This window comes from Lemur catta, chromosome 1, assembly GCF_020740605.2.
Source record: "Lemur catta isolate mLemCat1 chromosome 1, mLemCat1.pri, whole genome shotgun sequence".
In the NCBI taxonomy this organism is placed as follows: Eukaryota; Metazoa; Chordata; class Mammalia; order Primates; family Lemuridae; genus Lemur; species Lemur catta.
In genome coordinates, this window is record NC_059128.1 from 129,009,383 (window position 1) to 129,026,575 (window position 17,193).

Here is a 17,193-nt window from a genome sequence, read left to right on the forward strand (position 1 = left end):
AAAAAAAAAGTAATGGTGATATAACTTAAAAGTATGACCTTTTATTTAACACTGGCAAATACAAGTGAGAGTAACAGGTGTTCTAATTCAAGTTTTTGCAGGGTCTCTCTCTCTCTTTTTTTTTTTTGAGACAGAGTCTCACTCTGTCACCTGGGCTAGAGTGCTGTGGCATCAGCCTACCTCACAGCAACCTCGAATTCCTGGGCTCATTTTTTTCTATTTTTAGTAGAGACAGGCTCTCGCTCTTATTCAGGCTGGTCTCAAACTCCTTACCATTGTAACCATTTTTAAGTGTACAGTTCAGTGGCATTTAGTACATTCACGTTGTTGTGCAACTATCACCACCATCCATCTCCAGAACTTTTTTTAAATCATTCCAAACTGAAACTTTGCACCCATTAAATAGTAACTCCCCATTTTCCCCCTCCCCTCAGCCCCTGGGAACCACTATTCTACTTTCTGTCTCTATGGATTTATGACTCGAGGTACCTCATACAAGCGAAATACTACGATATTTGCTCTTTTGTGTCTGGTTTATTTCACATAGCATAATGTCTTCAAGGTTTATCCAAGTTATAGCATTATCCGAATTTCATTCTTTGTAAGGTTAAATAATATTCCATTGCATGTATATATCACATTTTGTTTATCCATTTATCTGTTGATGGACATTTGGGTTACTTCCACCTTTTGGCTATTGTAAATAATGCCACTATAAATGATTGTTTGAGTCCCTGTTTTTACTTGTTGGGTATATACCAAGAAGTGATATTGCTAGATCACATGGCAAGACTATGTTTAATTTTTTTTTGAGGAATTGCCACACTGTTTTCCACAGCATCTATAAAATCAAAATATTTTTTAAGACAAACTTGTCATTGACTTCGACAAAAGGTTGTAGTACATTGATAAAGCCATGGTCCTCAGTAAAAGGTTCATTCAATTGAGTGATGACGTGTTTTCAGTTTGGCTCTTTAAGAACTAGAATAATTTTAATTTCATTTTTTTTCTTTGCATCTAGGTGAAGTCATAAAATATGTTGGATAGTTAGTTGTATTCTCTGGGAAGTATAAAGAATAGGAATTTGGCCAGGCGTGGTGGCTAACACCTGTAATCCCTGCACTTTGGGAGGCCGAGACAGGAGGATGGCTTGAGGTCAGGAGTTCAAGACTAGCCTGGGCAACATAGCAAGATCCGGTCACTATTTTAGAAAAGAAAAGAATAGGAATTTGATAGAAAAAAAACGTGTGTTGAAAGTTCTGTTCTAAGCCTCTTCTAACAATGGTATCTAATAGATTTACTAAAAATGATAAGAATGGCTTGTCACACTATGTCTAAAGATTAAACCAAGAAAATCTCTGCAGCACTGTAAATTTCAACTTCCAATTAACAATTAATACTTGATAGCAACATCATTTAAAGAATTGACATCATAGGCTCTGCTTTTTTTTCCTGCTACTTATCTGATAATTATCAAGATTACTTTATATCTTGACATCCCCAAATTATTTCTATAGACTATTTTTGTGTAAATATTTAAAACAACTAACTAGGATGATGAAAACCTGGGAGCTTTCTAGAAATTGAACCCAAACAGCAAGGGGCTTTGGATGTTTGGTTTTGATTTCATTCTCTCTGCCAATTTAATGTTTCTGAGTACAGGTACCGTCCAAATTCAAAGATACTACGAAAATGAAAAGCAAGTACAATAGAAGTGAGAGTGCATTTGAACTAAACCCTTAACTGAGAGATTGATTTGGAAACCTTTGTTTCCTTAATAATGTGATTTTTAACTTCTCTATTTCATCGCAGACATATGACAGTGCATTGGTATTCTAGGTTTGAAAAAATATTTCCAAGTTAAGCTTCCCTTGGAAGAAAGACTGAAAGATGGAGTTGGACACAAGCTTGATGCCAGGTTATCATTTTTGACAGCAGAACATCATAAAAGACACTTTTCAACCATTCTTGTCTGCTTGTCCCCAGGGATAGCAGATTTTGAGGCCAGTGCTGAAAAATGTTTATTTTACTTTCTAAAAACTATAACAGCATTTGGTGCTTAACTAACAGTACTGCTTAAATCACTTATGATGTGAAGTAGGATTACAGTACATACACAGATGCTACATCCTAAAAAGTTTTCCCGTGTTGTACATTGGATTTACATACTGTCTCTGCCCTTGTTTGAACACACCTGTTCACAATAGCTTGATAAAGTTCCTGAAATAAATCTCCTGCATACTAATTTGAAGTGTCTTTATAGCTACTTCTTTCAAAGAGAAATAAAATCTAGCGTAGTTTCGCTTTAACACTGCCTTTTTTAGGAGTAAAGCCATAGAAAGAAGAGCCTGTATGTTAAATCCATCAGAAATCTTGCTCCATGGGTTTAATGTGGGCAGTGGAGAATTTAGTAACTTCAATAAAGAAAAACTGAAGTCATTTTTGAACAAGAATCTGTGTATAATTTTGCATCTGGCAGCATGGACTACTGAAATATATAACATTAAAAATAACGGGCTTTTAGGTCTCTCCTTAACAACCATTGCCACGTTTATATGGCTCCATGGTTGTAGCACACACAAAGTGCTGAAATCACTCTAGAAGCTTCCCTCGATCCATCTACTCATTACAAAATCTTGGTATGAGCCCCAGTTATTCCTACTAATATCCAACTCTCCCAGTACTCATATCTCTGCAGTTCATAACTTCTACATCTATGCTTTTTTCTTTCTTTTTTTTTTTAATGCATTCCAACATCAATTCTTGTTTCTGCTATTCTTAGGCCCTATTCTTCTCCCCTCCCCTGTTTCTAGGATCTACCCAGCCACCCTGCGTAAGAACCTTTGCTCTTCTCAAAATCTTCTCCCTGCCTATTCCTTACCAATCAACCTCCTTTCTCAATAAATTCTCATACTCTTACTTCTCTTAAAAAAACAAAACAAAAACAGAAAACCAGACCTGTATATACTTTTCTCCTCTTTTTTTCTGACTTAAACGGATTCATTTGTTTCCTCTACTAAGAAGTCATGGTGTAGTGATCTAGATCAACCGGACAGAGTTCTAATCCTAGCCTTGAACAAGATGCTCATCTAAGTCTGTTTTCGTGTCTGTAATTGGAGGGAAATAGCTCCTACTACTACATATAGGTTGCTCAAAAAAAAAAAAAATTAAACAAGACAACATATACCTGTTTCAAAGCCTGGCAGAGTTGGCCTCAATATTATCTGTTATTATTATTATCTCTATCTTCCTTTGAAATGACACCTGTAGGTTCTTCCCATCTGAGTGCTCAACTTCTTTTTCTCAGAATTCAGGATAAAACTGATTATGGTATAATACTGTTGGAGCTCAGAAAACGGTACCCTAGAACGAAGGGAGCACTCTCTGACTGCTCCTCTCTCTGGCCGCTCAGTCTTCCCCGAGACTAGACATGGATACCAGAATCCCACAACCTCAAGGCAATTCATAGGACCCAGAACCCCTTTTCCTCAAAGCCAGCCATAAAAATCTTAAAATCATAAAAATATTACTCTAATTCACCCCTCCAGTTCTGTGCATAAACTGGCCATAAAGAAATTATTTGACCTACCTTGTTTGATTGAAGGTCATAAGACCCCCATTCCAGAAAGGGCCCTGCCCCACACCCAGAAGGAAGGATGCTGCTCAGAGAGGCCACAAAGAATCTAGACAGGCCTTGCTGGGTTTTCTCAGCCTATTAGCATTAGATCATACCCTTTTTTGTTCAATCCTACACAGCCGTCCATACTTTATTGAACCCAAACATAAAAATGGACACTCTCCCCTGCATCTTTGGGTCTCCATTCTGAAGTACGCTGTGTCTCATAAAACTATGATCCAGTAAACGTGTATGCCTTTCCTCCTGTGGTCTGCCTCTGGCAGCTAATTTTCAGGAACCTTCAGAGGGTGGAGGGAAATCCTGCCCCTACGACACTTACAGGTATTTCTCCTTATTGTGTGTGGCCCCCTCTCCTAATCCCACGTGTGCCAACAGACTCACACACATTCATTGAGCTTATTTCAGTCACATAAAGTCCTGGGCCAGTCCGAGTGCTCTAACACAGAACTCTAATTTTAAAGAGGTGAAAACTCAGGCCCAGGGACATGAAACAAAAGAATTGGGAATACAAACCAGTGTTCTACATTCAGGACGGGGACCCAGAGCCTATTGTGACACAAAATTGCCAGCCCGGCCATCTCTGATTTGATATCTTTGGAGAAAACTGAAGGAGCTCCAAAAGGCTCCATTCTGGGGAATATGCAGCTACTTCTTTTGTCCTCAGGGATCTAGCCCCTCCCAAAGGTGGGGAACCTGTGGCCCTAAGGCCATACGTGACCTGCTATGACCTTAAATGCGGCCTTTTGACTGAATCCAAATTTTACAGAACAAATCCTTTTATTAAAAGGGGTGCAGCAGGGGTAGATGACGCTTTTCTTGCTTCCTTTGGTGCTTAAAAAAGAACAATCTTGAGATCAGAAGGCCGCAGGTTACCCAACCCTGACGGGTGCAGAAGAAGTGGGCTCCCCGCCAGCCTCTGAGCGATTCTGCAGCTACAGGGCAGTAAGACTGGCTGAGAACTAGGCCCGCCAGCTGCCTGGAGCCCAGACCGGACCCGGGGGCGGGTGGGGTGGGGCAGGGACCTGCTGGGCGTGGCCTGGGACCAGGGAGAGGCGTGGCAAGGGCCTGAGGGGCGTGGTCTAGACTGGGGTTGGGGTGTGACCTGGGCCGGTGCAGGGCATGGCCTAGGGCGAGCGGGGCGTGGCCCAGGAGGGGTGGGGGCGTGGCCGGGCGCGCCCAGGCGGGGGCGGGGAGAAGACCCGAAGGGAGGGCGAAGGGGGAGGGCAGTGGGGACACGGAAAAGGCCTGGGACCGTGGTAGTGCCGAGAGCTCCGGGGGAACAGGCGGCGCGCGGCGAGCGGCGGGAAGGCGCCCGGGAGCCGAAGCGAGCGCAGGAGCTGTGGGCCCGGTAGGAGGGGTGGGGACCCGACGCCGGGGACTCGCTGCTGCAGGGCTCCGAGCGCGATCCCCCGCGGGAGCCCCGCGGAGGCCTGCCCTGGGGACGCTGCAGCCCGGGCTCGGAGGGGGCGTGTTGCTTGAAGTCCTGCGACGTGTGCCTTTAGACGCCAGAGGGTGGCTGGATGGGAACTCCCTGGGGGGTGTCATTGGGGGGCCTGCTCTTTCTCTTTTCCTAACTTTTGTTATCGCACCTCCAAGACTCAGGCCTCAGCCCCGCCGTTTCTATCACAAAGATATTCCGAACACACTTAGGTGCGCCTCCCTAGGGATGCGAGCAAGGGCCCTCACAGCCCTGCTGTGGGGGGATATTTGTAAAGATGCCTCGGGCGAGTGACACCCACTATGGGGACATTGCTGAACTTTTGCGTTGTGTAGAAACTCGAGTCCACGCGTCCTCAAATCACCTCGACAGTGGAGGAAACTGACAAGATTTTATTCCTGTCCTAAAGGATTGTCGCATTCATTGTCATAGGGAGTAAATATCAGTTAGAAAAAGGCTGGGGCCCTGGCTCACGCCTGTAATCCCAGCACTCTGGGAAGCCAAGGCAGGAGGTTCATGAGCCCAGGAGTCTGAGGTTGCAGTGAACTATGATCACGCCACTGCACTTTACCCAGGGCGATGGAGCGTGACTCTATCTCAAAAAAAAATATATACATCTGTAAGCAAAAGAGCTCTGGGACTTGTGACACCTACTTGACCAGTTACATTTTATTTTACATAGACAGTAGGAGTGTACAGCAGTTAGCCTAAAGGTCTGATGTAATGCCAGAAATAACTAGACCCCCTTCAAAAAGAAATCTCAGTGCACCCTGCAAAGAAAAACAGATCAGACAACTTGCTGTCGATAGAAAGATAGTAATGTAATTTTTAAAAGGATAATTTGAACACCAAATTCACATAGTGTAACATTATGAAATTATGCTTTCATTTGTGGAGTCTGGATGTTGCTTTAGCGTTATACAAGTTACTGGAATATATGTAATATGGATTTTGGGAATACAATAGCAAAATATATTTCCATTTCATTTATCTTTTTTTTTTCCTCTCTCTCTTTTTGAGACAGAGTCTTGCTCTGTTACCCAGACTGGAGTGCAATGGCCTCATCATAGCTCACGTCAACCTCAAAGTCCTGGGCTCCAGCGATCCTCCTACCTCAGCCTCCCGAGTAGCTGGGACTATGGGTGTGCACCACCAGACACAGCTAATTTTTCTATTTTTTGTAGAGACAAGGTCTCGCTCTTGCTCAGGCTGGTCTCGAACTCCTGGCCTTAAGCGATCCTCCTGCCTTGGGCTCCTAGAGTGCTAAGATCACAGACATGAGCCACTGCAACTCAGCTAGGCTGTATATCTTTTCTAGGCAGATTTAAAAGGTAATTGATCTCTAGGTCTCTACTCAATCTAATCTATGGATTTTTGAAAATAAGACCCTGATTGTACCACTTAATGATAAAGTTGAAATTACAAGGTCATCAGAAAGGGTCTGTTCATTCAATCAATAAATATGAATTTTTTACCCACTAAGAACAGGACAAATGATGATGCCAGCCTCTTGGAATTTATAATCTGGTTGGGGGTAGAGGAGCCAGAGGAAACAAAGAAGGAGCCAACAAATAGGTAAGTTAACAAACAGCTACGAATTGTAAGCAGGGAACTGTGATCAAGAAAAATGGCAAATTTGAAGTGGGAGTCATTAAATTGTGAGCTGGACAGGAGCAGAGAACAAGAGAACACATATATATAACGGGTAGGAGACTGAGAGTCTGGAGAGGTACAAGCCTGTGTACTTAGTGCCTTCCTGGTCTGGGTCTTGGCCATAGACAGGATCCTTGTGATTATAGGAAGTCAAGAATCCCTAAGCAGGCGTTTTATAGATTGCTTCTGGAATGAAGCTGGAAGACAAAATGATGAACTGTATAGCATGAGAAAAGCTTGGGAAGTGTCCACCTTGCTTCCACCTGGTTAACCCAGAAAACCATCCAGTAACAGTACTGAGACTTCCTGATCAATCTCTATCCTGCTCAGCCGCCGTAGGAACTTGGCTGAGATAGTTGTTGACTATTTTTTTCATACACCAATTGTGGCCTCATTTTGTTTTTCTGTAGCTGTTCTTTCTAGTGTATGTTGGGTGGCCCAGGTTTTTCTAATAAGACTTTTATAACAAAAGTCTTCTCATTCATAGACATCCTCCCTCACTTAAAAAAGAAAAGAGTAAGAAAAATAAGACACCTGGTCCCATCTGGCATAAGCTGGCTCTGTGGTTCTGACTACCTGTTCCATGAAAGCTGTATCCGCCTGAGTACATGTACCTCTGCCTGCTCAGCGTGGGAGAGTAATCAGTGTTGACTATTTCTCTGTCCCCTTCCTGGCCAACATGGCCAAGTGACTTGTTTGGCCAATGAAATGTAAGTGGAGTGACACGTGTCACTTCCAGGTGACAGTTTCAAGGGCCAGTGAAAGATTTTTCGCAACCTCTTCCGCTCTGCCACAATGACCACCCAGTGGTGGCCCTGTCACCCTGAGTCACGGGGTGACAGCAATGAATAGAGCCCCTTGCCACCCTGTGTTAGGCATATACGAGCCAGAAACTAACTTTTGTTGTGTTTAGACCCTGAGATTTGGGGATTTGTGTGTTACTGCAGCACAGCCTGGCCGAGCCTGCCTCGTCCATACACTCGGGTAAGGTGTGAGTTACATGCATGCCACATGCACACCCAGATGACACTGAGAGCCTCTGGGAAGGTGCTGTACGAGACATGCCTTGTGACTCATGCCTCTCCCACTGTGGGGAGATGGCAGGTGCCCTGGTTCCCATAATGCTCCAGTGAGCTTCATAATTTTAATCAAAGGTGGTAAGAATGCCATTTAGATGTTTAATTACCTTCCATAAGGGCAGCGGGTGTTAAAATGTAAAATATATAAAGGCTCCGTGCCTGGAAGGGATAGAAATCAAAGCTCTCATTTTTACTTTGAAAAACACAATGTATGCATTTTTTAAAATTTTCAATGTACTTCCAAGTTTTCCAATATAGAGGAATGTTCGTGGATGAGTTGTGAAGAGATGATTCTTCCCAAATGCAGTTATCAGTGGTTGCATTTCAGAAATTATTTTGTCACCAAAGGGCATTTGAAATGAATCATCCAGACTTACCATTGACTAATTTCTGTTTTTCATACAGCTTCAAAGAATATTTTTAAAAGGTTTCCTGGCTATTCTATTTTGGATCCAAGAGTATCAGACCTAGGTTTTTCTCTCAGTGACCTAGGAGCAGTGTGTTCACGCTTTTACTCTGACTTAAACAGAAGTGAAGCAAGGGGCATTTTGCTTTGGGCAGAGACGTGCTGCATTCTTAGGGATGCTGGCTATAAATCCAGTCTCCCTAGAGGTTAACAATCAAAGTTCTCCCCCTCTCATACTCAGACGAATGATATGATGATGATAAATTGCTTGGACATGACTGCCCCAAGCACTAGTGTGATGAATTATGTTGTTCAGGGCACGACCGAAGATTCTCTATTGTCAGTCTGCAATACCGAGTATTGGCAGGATTCATAAATAGCCTTCTGCCAATTGTAGCCTCTGCTTTGCATATTAAATTCTCTGTTTTCACAGGTCATGGCTCTTAGTTCTTTCTTAGACATCTCGGTCTTCCACTGAATGCACTTAGATAATCAGCCTTTTGTTTTTTTGTGTTCCTTACTCATTTAAAGGGTGGGATGTACCCGTGTATACAGTGAACTATCTTGACAGAAACTGTTAAAACAGTAATTATTAGTCCCTTTCACTAAATCCAGAGTAATAACAGCTTATCTTGCAGTGGCTTAATTGGGTAATTATTTGGTGTTTGAAAAGCACTTTGAGAGAATATTGGTAAATATTGTTGTTAATTGAATGCTCTTTTGTGTAATCGAAAGCCCATTGTGACCAAAATCCTCAATATTATTGTGTAGCAATGAAGATTTCTTTCTTGGTGTTGCCTACTATTTAAAAAATTATATATGTATTGATTTTTAAAATATTTTAAACATTTTCATCAACTCGAGAAGTTATCTCACGTTTATACCTTCACATTTCTACCTGCCTCATCTATTACATTCCGTACATATCTGAAAAGTTAAATGTTATCAGTCTTGCTCTCTGAAAGTCTGGAGAAAAGATAATGACTGACCTCCAGTCCAGGGATATTTCACGTCATAAAGCTTCTACATATGTTGCATGGTATCTGCTTAAGGTTTCAAGAGGCTTTGCTATTATTCCCTGACACATCATTGACTTCAGTATTTATTTGGATCTGATTGTCATCAAAATTTATTAACAAAGGGTTAGGTTGAATTGCACATTCCTGGCTAGACCTTTCAATAGATTTTCTTCTCAATTTCTAGGGGGGTCAGAACCCCCAGATTTAATTAAGAGCCATTTCTGTAGCTTCAGTTGGACTACCTCCATTACTGACTGTATTGTTTGCTGGGGCTGCCATCTCAAAATACCGCAAACTGGGAGGCTTAACCTTATAACTCTTCTTCTAAGGACACCAGTCCTATTGGATTAGGGCCCACTCTACTGACCCCATTTCACTTAACTACCTTTCTAGAGACCTTATTTATTGATGCAAATACAGTCACATTTTGAGGCACTGAGGGTTAGGGCTTCAACACATGAATTTTGGGGGGACACAATTTAGCCCGTCATGCTACCCTACAATAGTTATGGTCTCTTTGGAAACTACCATTTGAGGAGTTAGTTTCTTTGATTCTCATAACTTGAGCCATCAAGTGATGACTTCAAGTCATTGGAGGATCCACTCAGTTGAGGAACTTCTTAACATTACTTGGAGGAGCGCTTAACACTTGAGACTTGAAACACCGGCATAATTAGACAGAAGTTGAAGCCACGTTATTACATCAAGTGTACCTTGCCATCTGAACTATAACCATCCAAATATTTGCTATAACAACCTACAGATACTTTTACCCACAATTTCCTCTCTGAATAAAAAACTTGCTATGATTAGATTGTATACTTTCTTGTACCATCAAAAAGGGCAAAAGGCTATAGCATATACAGTGGTCCTATCTCCGCTTTTCTCCCTATAAGGTGGCATCTTGTGCTCATGTTGCTTAAATGGATATTATTGTCCCCATATTATCAACTGAAGATGTCTAAGAAAAGAAAAAAGTCTCTAAAGAAAGTTGTGCATCCAAGAAGCTAGAAAAGCTCTTATATTCAAAGAAATATTGGAAAATGTGAAGGCATAAAAGCCCTCAGTTTGACATCATGTATCTATATCTGCAATGCACACCATCATTGATTCTAGCAAGCTTTACAATGTTCCTTCAGAACAGAATAATAGGGTTTCTTTTTTAATCCCTAAAAAATCTCTTATAGTAAATTGATAGCCAGAAATCCTTAGACAATTGTTATGTATATAAGAGTATGTAAGTAATAATTTGGAGATTTGAATGGGCTGTGAAACAATTTTCCCTTTAAAATCTGTTTTAAATTGGAATTTATTATTGAAGGTGAATGATGGATACATAAGAGTTTGCTATACCATTCTCCCTACATTTGTGAATTTTTGAAAATGTCCGTATTTGAAAATTTAAATAAAAATTTAAAAAGATAAGAAATGAATGAAATATACAGCCTCCTGTGATACCAAATTTGATAATTGTTCAGGGACAGATTAAATAAGGTATACATTGCATATGTGAGACAATACATGTGTGGGTAGAGTGTGGTTTTAACTACCAATTGCGACATAGAAAAGTCTTGTTGAAACCCTTATCCAAGAATGGCTACAAGAGCATCTTTCCTAGTTTTGGCCTAGATTATTTGACACATGTTTTTATTTGTCATTCTCTGGCATAGGACATGAATCAGTGCCTTTCTCCTAGTTAGGGAGGTTCCCAGGCTGCAGTTTCTGCCAACTTCAGTCTTTGACTTCAGAGCCTGTCCATTAGCTGCTGCAGAAATACACTGAACACAGCAATTTAAGAAAAGGCCACTTGCCTCCAATGCTAGCGCCTTCTGCCCGACACCTTCTATAAAAATGTCCTCTGCTATTGCAAGAGGGATCTCACAGGCTGACATTAGGCAGAAAAGCTGTCCCCTGACTGTTCGGAGGAGTGACACTCCGAAGCCCTGTCTGCTGCTGTCCTGGCCAAGGCCCATCCAAGTTCTCCCAGCCTTCGCATCTAGGTTTAGAAACTGTCCTGGGTCTCACCTGGGAGTCCCACTCACATTTCTGCTGAAGTCTCAGGCCTGACATAGATTCTGTTTTGCTTCTTTGCTGCTTGGAGCTTGCCCCATTATCATTCACTAAGGTGCCTCTTCAAGAGTGTTTCTCTCTCTCCTGTGTGCTCAAAATTTGGAGCAGCTCACTCAGTGCACAAGTAGGAAAGAATCTGCTATTTCAAATACAGACATTACTGAGCCTTTGACTTTGCGGGCATATTTGATCTTATGGATGTACAGGGAAGGGGAAGGCTCTTGCAATATGGTTGTGATGCTCCTTTTTGATGTTCATCATCTCTTCCAAGTATATCTGGGTAGAGAGATCAAAATCTATCAAGCTAAGAGTTCCAAGTTTAAAATGATCTCCATGAAGATTCTTATAGTGCTATTAGTCCATCAGATTTCTTTGTTAGATTTATAATGTATAAAAGATCATATGCAGTTTCTTAGCATTAGGGATACTTCATGGACCTTTGCTACTATTTATTCTTGCTATAGTAAGGTCAAAAGGATTAATTTTTAAATTCTTTTTTATTTTTTGGATAGGACAAAGGAGGGTGGTAAAAGACTTTTTATGTGGAATTTTCATCATGCATTATGTAGCGACACTATAGTTTTTTGTTTACCTGTTTCCACTTTATTTTTATTTTTGTGTTAGTGATATCTTGGCCAAAATAAGTTTATACTAATGATTCCTATATAATGTAATAATTTCACATTAGTTTTAATGAAAGTTTAAAATATTGTTTCTATCTTACATGTAGTTTCTGTTTCTAGTCAATGATGTATTAAACTTTAGAGTTTTAGTCTGTAAATACTGGAAAGCTTAGTAAGTAGCTGTACTATGTCTGACCACAATGTCTTAATCTCTATACAATATATCATATTTATATTTTAAGCCAACATCATTTATTAATAAAATGTCAACAATGATAGGATCAATAAAAGATCTGAGAGATAAAATTCGATAATAGCTTTTTCTGCCTAATGAGGAGTCTAGATTATATTTCTGATGAGGTGAGAGGGATGCTAATGCCAAAAAAGGAGTTAGTTAGTTCTTTACTAGGCCAAAGCAAATGAATGTGTTATAACAGCAGTTTCCAACCTTTTTGGCACCAGGGACTGGTTTCATGGAAGACAATTTTTCCACCAGCTTGGGAGGAAGCAGGGGGAGGGGAGGATGGTTTGAGGATGATTCAAGAGTATTGCATTTATTGTGCAGTCAAACCTCTCTGCTGGCAATAATCTGAATCTGCAGCTGCTCCCCAGCACTAGCATCACTGCCTCAGCTCCACCTCAGATCATCAGGCATTAGATTTTCATAAGGAGTGCCCAACCTAGATCCCTTGCATGTGCAGTTTACAGTAGGATTCATGCTGCTATGAGAATCTAATGCCCCCCCCACCATCTCACAGGAGGCGGAGCTTATGCAGTGATGTGAGTGACAGGGAGCAGCTGTAAATACAGATGAAGCTTCCCTGCTTGCTGGCCCACCCGCTGCTCACCTCCTGCTGTGCATCCCAGTTCCTAATAGGCCACAGACAAGTACCAGTCTTCAGCCCGGGGGTTGGGGACCACAGTGTGACAAAACATTGTGGAGATGTTGATATGCCCTTTAATTTTCACAGACTCAGTATAATTTTCATTAGTTCCTGTGAACCTTGATTTATTCTCATAACATCTTCAAGAGTGTTTGCTATGCCTATGTATTAAATACTACCGTTACCACTAATTACTTGGTATATTTTTTTAAACCAATCCACTTTTTTGCTTTAGCCCCATCTCTAAGCAATAATATCTATGAAATCACAGGCTTGCAGTGTTTATTACTTTCTTTTCTAAAACACATTAAAATAAATAAATGTTTAAAGTATTTAAAAATGCCCATATGCCACCTAAAATCGGTTCGAACCACCAGTGGAAAATATATATATATGTATCACTTTTTGAAAACACTGGCAAAAATTTAGCAGATTATTGTGTTTTTAAACTTATTTCACCATCCACTGAAGAACAAAATTATTCTTGGTTAAGTTGGCACAAAATTTTCTGAACAGTTTCTGTAGTTGTACTGGGATGACTGGAAACTGGGAAAACTCTGTATGTATGTGTGTCTGTATGTATATATACACATATACATATGTACAAAGACAGATAATAGATCCCCAAAGCTGTTATTTGGAAAAGAGCCAACAGTGTTCAGTGGCTCAGGCAGTCAGCATCATTTCTTTGAGGGCTAATAAAGCCACCGTTATACTTGTGCTTCTATTTTATTCTTATTCACAAGCAGTATAACAAATGTTAATAAATAATTAACAACCTGGAACTTCTGGGCTGTGAGGTATTTTTGTTTCATTTGTGTGTTAGTAATAGTCTGTTGTGTATAGTACATTTATAGTAAAGTAAATGTTGTCATACAGTTTGTTTGAGTATGGTTTGCCTAATGGGACATCAGAAAAAGAATCCGTATCGGGAAAGATGTCAATAGGGTTCACGCTCCTTGTAAAGAAATGTTCTGTCTGATTTTCTGCTACACATATATCCTCATTTATTTAATATTTAAACAAATTGAACTAATGGCGAAACCACTGCAGGGGACATTTACGGGCCATTTAACACCTCTCCACATAGAATCAGGGAACTTGTATCTGGAAGGAACTCTAGAGATCACTTTGTTCAACTCCTTTGTTTTATTTATGAGGAAACCAAGGTCCAAGACTTAAGTGATTTGCCCAAAGACACATATCAAGTTGGTTTGTAACATCTGTGCCGTTGGTAAAGTTCTGGCTTTTCTTCCTCTAAGGAAAAGAGTGGTATGTTCAGAAGAGCATTAAGTTGTCTCGTCTGTGTCCCTTCTTCCATTTTTTGAAATCAGCAAGTTGACATTAATTTTTGGTAGCCCTCAAGATGCTCTATAGCTACTGTGACTATTGTTTGTATCAGTAAAAGATTAACCTATTGAATTAGGGAATTAACCTATTGAATCAGGAATTATTTCTGTTACCTTTAATACATTTAAATGAGAGAGGGAGAAAAACTATTTTTATAAGCAGTGTCAAGATAATAATATTATACATAATTATAAAATATTTGCTCTCTACACATCCCATAAAGGGCTGATAACAAGAATCTATCTAGAACTCAGAAAAATCAACAAGAAAAATTCAAACAACCCCATCAATAAATGGGCAAAGGACATGAACAGAAACTTTTCAAAAGAAGACAGAATCATGGCCAGCAAACATATAAAAAAATGCTCAACATCTCTAAGCATTAGAGAAATGCAAATCAAAACCACAATGAGATATCACCTAACCCCAGTGAGATTGGCCTCTATCAAAAAATCCCAAAACAACAAATGCTGGCAAGGATGTGGAGAGACGGGAACACTCTTACACTGCTGGTGGGACTGCAAATTGGTGCAACCTCTGTGGAAAAGAATTTGGAGGTACCTCAAAGACCTAAAAATAGAAATACCATTCGATCCAGCAATAGCACTATTAGGCGTCTACCCCAAAGAGCAAAAGTCATTCTATAATAAAGACATCTGCACCCGAATGTTTATGGCAGCACAATTCACTATTGCAAGTATGTGGAAACAACCCAAGTGCCCGTCAATTCATGAGTGGATTATTAAAATTTGGTGTATGTATACAGGTGGAATATTACTCAATTATAAGAAACGACGGTGGTCTAGCACCTCTTGTACTCTCCTGGCTAGAACCATCCTCCGAAGTGAGGTATCACAAGATCAGAAGAATAGGCACCACATGTACTCGCCATCAAATTGGCACTAACTGACCAACACTGTGGGGCTCACATGGTAGGAATATTCTCCAAGGATTAGGGGTTGAGGGGGTAAATTCACAACTAATGGATGCGGTAAGCATTGTAGAGGGGAAGGGCATGCCTCTAATCCTCGCTTGGGTGAGGCAAAGTCATAAAATGTAACCAAAATGTTTATACCCTCGTAATATCCTGAAATAAAAATAAATTAAAAAAATAGAAAAAAAATAAAAAAGATATTATACATATTTATTATATATGCATATAATATGTATATTCTATTATATAATATACATATATACATCATATATTATAATTAATGTATATGTATATACATTAATATGTATAACATTATACATAGTATTATTTTCTTATGGCACATATATGTGGGTTTAAACATTCCAAGTTCTTGATTTTTAATCTATAATTTTGTCTAATAATAATAAATAATAAACACTGAATTCAATAATAAAATGATGAATGCTATATTATAATAAAATAAAAACTGATAATCAAATGTAATAAAAGTACCTTTTGATATTAACACTTAATGAAAAATGTATGAAATGAGTTACTATAAAGAAGCAGCTAAGAAAAGCGAGTTTAATTTCAGGTGATGCCAAAACAAGAACTCAAAGAATAGGATAGCTCATGCCAGAGAGACTTTACCTGTGAAGTTAAAAATAACCTGAAAGGAAGGACAGCTAGTTTTGTTTACATAACAAGTTTATACTATATTGCTGTGCAGCTTGTTAGTAACAGTAGCTTTGAGCACGCAGAGAGCATGTCTTTATCCTCACTGTGTTCCAATTAAAAAAAATGTTATTACTTCTATTTTGGAAACTGAGCCCAGAGTAGTTCTGAGGTCTCCCACAAGTTGAGAAAGGGAAAATTAGCGACTATTATCCCTTAGAATGCAGCGATTGCGATAACCAAAAAGGCAGGTAAGTCTCTAATAGTACAAGAGATGTCTCCTGTTATTAATCCTTCTGCTGTTAATGCTGCCGGAGAACACGTATGACAGGTTCGTTCACTGGTGTTTTTAGACCCAAAGCAGCTCTGAAGCCTGTGCATTCTTTCCAGTCAGGTTAATTTATTCACCCGTCCATAAACGTTTGTTTGTGTAATCGTGCTATGGGCAAGATCGTGCTAAATGTTGGCTGTGATGTTGTTCTCACTTACACACTGAGCACACAGGGTTCCTTGAGAGTTCCGATAATCCGTTCGCAGTTCTCCTGTGGTGTCCCCAGAGAATGCCAGAAGATTAGAGGCCCCTCAAATGAACACAATACCCTGCTAGTCTGTGCAGCATGTGCCATTTGTCACCGGTACCTGATAGTCATTGGACACAAGGGTTTCAACTACAGAAAACAAATCAAGAAGATTTTTGGGGGGCTGCACAGTGCTTTTCTGCACAGGAGTTTCTTTTATTCTGGCCTTTTAGCTGATGATTCAGGAGAACGTCTCTGCTTATCCTTCTCTTAGCAGTAAAGAACAAGGTCCAGCTTCTACTCTCTCCACTCAGAGCAGCAGAAGCACCTGCAGGGGAGAGCTTTGTTTTTCTTGCTCCCTTTTTTTTGGGGGGGGTGGGGATGTGGCTGTGTCCACTGCTAGTGTCTTTGGTGGTCTGTCTTCTTCCCACAGTTACTGAATAAAAGATGCCAGCCAGACTCATGAATCCTAATAACATGCCCTCCATTTATGCTTCAAAGTCCTTATGCTGAATAGATTTAACCCTTTAGTTGATTATCAAACATTTCTTCTTTAAGGAAGCGTTGCTTGGTTACTCTTACCACTATGTAATGCCAGATACTTCAGAGTACTTTGTTTAGCACAAGAGTGTTCATTGTGTTTACCTATATACTGTACATAATTCGTTGTCAACTTGATTAAATTGTAAACTCCTTGAAGACAGGGACTATGTCTGCTTTTTTTTTTTTTTTTTTTTGGTATATCACAGAGAGGGACTAACCCAATTTATTACTGTCATGTGATTCCTAAGCAAACAAACAAAAAGAAAAAGCAAAACAAAAACTTAACATCTTGTGCAAGGACAAATATTCAATTAAGGCTTGTAGGGAGACCTTAGTACGAAATGCACTGACCTTTTGAGAAGTGAAATGCTTCACTGCTGAGCGT

The 17,193-nt window shown here is 40.1% G+C and overlaps 1 protein-coding gene across 2 annotated transcripts in view; it reads left to right on the forward strand.

Annotated features, from left to right (window-relative positions):
• The first annotated feature begins 4,859 nt into the window (after positions 1–4,859).
• The window catches only part of PTER (phosphotriesterase related), a 53,293-nt gene continuing 40,959 nt past the window's right edge, over positions 4,860–17,193 (forward strand). Inside the window, exons 1-2 of one of the 2 annotated variants that reach the window (XM_045534069.1) lie at positions 4,860–4,985; positions 6,559–6,650. The gene's annotated coding sequence lies outside the window, so the exon portion shown is untranslated. The remainder of the gene's footprint in view (positions 4,986–6,558; positions 6,651–17,193) is intronic. The other variant, XM_045534068.1, reaches the window with a different exon arrangement.